Genomic DNA, 4,297 nt, shown 5'->3' with positions numbered 1-4,297 from the left:
AAATCATTGATTTTCTATTTCCCCATTTATGGCATATTTCCATGTAGGAATTCTAACATGTTCTGTATTAGATAATCTTCATCATCAGTTTTGACTCATGTTTTGTTGAATTTTTCTTGAGAACTGATTTATGAGTATTTTAGGATTAATATTTAGTTAGAACTTGTTTGTGGTATTATATTGAATTTTGGTGGACCTTTTTAGCTTTGATGTTTTTACAGAAGTTTTTACAGAAGTATATTAGAATTCATTGGGTATTCAACACTAATAGCTATTTGGTATCCTGAAACTTGCAGATCTTTTGTATTAATTTGTGATTACTTTTGGGTCTTTTAATTGAATTGTTTATCATTATGCGAGTAATTGTGAGATTTAAAGTGTTACCTTTAATAACTGTGTTTTATTTCTGGTTTTAAATATCCTTATTATTTCTTTCAGAAGTTCATGCAATCAATGTATTTTAGTCATATCCATATCCAACTCCTCTCAGATCTCCCCAATGCCTCCCTACTCACCCAGCTTCCTATTTTGAGGGAGAGGTTACTTTGTTTTTTGTTTCAGCCCAAATACTCTTGGGTATAGGACTGGCCCTGGAGTGTGAGTGACCTACCACAGGCCAAACCCTCAAAAAACAAAACAAAACAAAACAAAACAAAACAAAACAAAACAAAACAAAAGCAAAAACCAACAAAACAAAACATAAACCCTGATTTTCCTCTTCCTGGCAACGATTAGATGCCAATAGTTCCTTAACTAGCAGTGAAAATTCATGCCTACCAACTTGAATTCTGTAATAAGATTTTTGTGTGCTTTGAGCTTGTGAAGGTGTAGTGCATGCACCCATATATTTTTGTGTGTGTGTGTGTGTGTGTGTGCGTGTGTGTATAAAACATCTCTTATGCATCTGGAAAACACTTTTCCTATAGTCATTTGTCACCTCTGTCTCTTACAATCTCTTCTCCTCTTCTTCCAAGATGATCTCAGAGCCTTGGGGCAAGCAGTGTGATAAGGATGTTTACGATTTCTTTAAATTTTATTTATTTATTTTAAATTTCTATTATTTTTAATTATATGTAGTGTTGTGTGTCTGGTTCTGGGTATGTCAACAGGAGGACAAGTGCTTAAGGAGGACAGAGGCATCACACACCCTGGACCGCCCTGATGTGGATGGTGAGAACCAAACTTAGGTCTTCTGCAAGAGGAGCAAGTGCTGTTACACACTGAGCTATCTTTCCAGCTTTGTACACTTTTGTTCCAGAGTTTCATACAAGTACACAGTGTGTATTGATCAAATTCCCTCCCCTTTCTCTCCTCCATCCTCTTCACCACTTTCCCTCTGAATTTCATGCACTCTTATTTTGAATACATTGACTTCACTTACACCATACTGCCTGTATGGACATGGATGTAGAACCACCTACAAGGACATGAATAGGCTTTCAGGAGCAGTATCCCTGGAGAAAACTGACTCGTTCTCCCAAGTAGCCATCAATCTCAATAGCTTCTCAGCCAGAGTGGACCTTTAGGAACAGCTAGTGTGACTGTTTTGATCCTATGTAGCGCTTGTGCATGCAGCCACAGCCACTGAGAGTTCATGTGTGCAATGGTGCTATCATAACTAGCAAGGAGATTTTCACAGCATACGTCCACTATCTCCAGCTCTTACAATCATTCTACTCTGTATTTTGATTTAGTGCCAATATTATAAATCATAGTCAGCAGTGAATAATTTTTGGGAAGGGTACTAAGAGATTAGAGATAGCTAGATAAGTATTATTACAAGGGTCACAAAATTTAAAGAATTAAAGTCTAAAATCTTATATTAGCATTAATTATTTTTAAGGTAAGAAAAAAGGTTATATTAATGTCATCTAGCTTAAGCATACAGTGTGTATAAAAATATTACAGAAGTGACTATAATGTTTGAGGCTTTCATATTCCCTCACCACTGAGTCATTCCCTTATCCAGGGCAATTTCTAGTTCTGAAAGCTTCATTCTTGATATTATTTACAGACACACCATTTATTAACCGTCCTCATTGTGGCTTTGCTCTATCTTTTCTATGTTCAGGTACATGAATACTTGCCATTGTATTAGTTTCCTATTGTACTCAGTAAAGTAGCATGCTGTAGAAATTCATGACCTGAGAGCTGTAAGATCCATCATGCAGCCTTGGTATGTCACAGAGCTAGAGCATCTAAGTTAGTGTAAGGCCACGCTGTTGTTTTCAAAATGATGTGCCTGATAACATTTTAAAGCGCATATCCTCATTGCTAAATGATTTATGTATCATATTTTTTAAATTCATCCCATCTAACTATAAATATCTTGGTCGAACTGTATTTTTTTTCCATTAGACCCAGTATTCCCAAAGAATTAACTTTGAGAAATTGTTTCTACCATGTTTGTTGCTTCAATGAATGGCCTTTGCATTGGGGTTCCTTAGTCAAGCTTCAGAGAGCCTACTCAAACAAATACATTTCATCTACATTATTCCTGAAAATCAACATCATAACTGTGCATGATGTATTGTATTACTTAATGTCCTTTTGTACTGACTGATTCTGTCACCCTCTCCAAACAAGTGTATTAAATAAAAAAAAAAACAGGGAGGCACTCATTCAATAAGAAATACAACTTAATTTTCATTAAAAAGAGCTTCTGTAAGGTGAAGGGCGTGGGAAGGAAAACTAGTTCCTTCTCGCAGTATAAGACGAACATTGAGCTGATCCAGTCTACAGTGAATATGTATGATAGTACAAATGAGGTTCAGATGAAACGCACACACAGCTAAAAATGTGGTTAAGTCTAAGCACTGATTTTTTTTATATAAGCATTAGCTTTGCTAACATTTATTTTTACAAAAGCTCACATCAATTTAGGATTACCAATTCACTGGCCTTGGATTTTATCTTTGTACTGTGTATATTCAACCACAAATATTCTTATTTAGCTTAAAGAAGAATAGTTCTCTGACTCATTGCTAAATCCCCAGCTGCTTGAACATCTACTTTCAGCAGTTTCAAATTACTACCATTGTCCAGCTGACAGTTCAGATGATTTTAGGTATTCAAGACTCACATGTTTGCAGGACAAAATGGTACATACATGTATTCACAGCACTCCCAAAAGCAGGAAGAACAGTGGGATCAGAAGTACACAGTAAGGTTTAAATAAATTTTGAGTTCCAGGTTAGTGTGGGCTATGTGAAATCATGTCTCAGAAAGTTTATCATTCCCATCTTTACGGAATTCCATGTCTCACTATCCCATTCTTTCCTTGTTTGGACACGGATACAGAGATATATAACTCTTTGAATATTGTACATGATCTCCATGCAGTTTGGCAGACCCCTAAGTAAATCTGGTTTTGAAATTGAGCAGTCTTCATTTTTTAATTTAATGTTTTTGAGAAGTCTTCTTTTAACTAGAGGGTCACCTTTACACAATGGCTAGGGTAGATGACAAAACAGGCTTTTCCCTCAGATTAAAATCTTATGCTAAGGATCCAACTTGGGACAAATTTACAGCCTGCCTTAACAGCCATAAGAGCCTTAACAGCCACACAGTCTGGAAGCAATGTGAAGAAGCTAAGTTCATTGTTTTCCACAGACCAAATACGATTTGATGACCTATTCAAAGGGCAGAGATGTCTCAGTTCAGCATATGGCAAAAGATAAATGACATCTGTAAAGGGATCAGGTGCCCCGATCTTTACATCAAATAGAGTACCCAGCCATTAGCTAATATGAGGAAATCTGCGGCTCTCATTTTCAAATAGAGGAAACCTATAAGCTTAATACTTAATTTTATCTCCTAATACTAAGAGATAAAAGTGTATGAGAGTCTTTGGGTAGTGGTGGCACACATCTTTAATTCCAGCACTCGGGAGGCAGAGACAGGCAGCTCTCTCTGGTCTACACAAATAACAGCTAGGGTTACACAGAGAAACCCTGTCTCTAAACACAACTACAACAAGAAGTGTATTAGAACACAGATTTAGGATTAGATTAGGACACAGAAATAGTGTCCCAGGAATACTGAAGGGGCAATATGTTGGAACCCAAGGGACACAGTATTATAGTGTACATACAATGCATTTTCCCAGATCATAGATTCGACATACTGTATGGTATGTCACAATACACTCTTCAATACTATATGGAAATTATGGGGGTTGACAGATTATGCATATAAAAGGAATGCTGGAAAATTTTAGGCAGGGTCCAAAAATAGTTTTGTTAGACACAAAGCATAAATGATTGGGAAGATTTTCTTTTAAAATAATACAAAAATC

This window comes from Grammomys surdaster, unplaced genomic scaffold (genome assembly GCF_004785775.1).
Source record: "Grammomys surdaster isolate TR1022 unplaced genomic scaffold, NIH_TR_1.0 234802, whole genome shotgun sequence".
NCBI lineage: Eukaryota > Metazoa > Chordata > Mammalia > Rodentia > Muridae > Grammomys > Grammomys surdaster.
Note: the sequence above shows the minus strand (reverse complement) of the source record.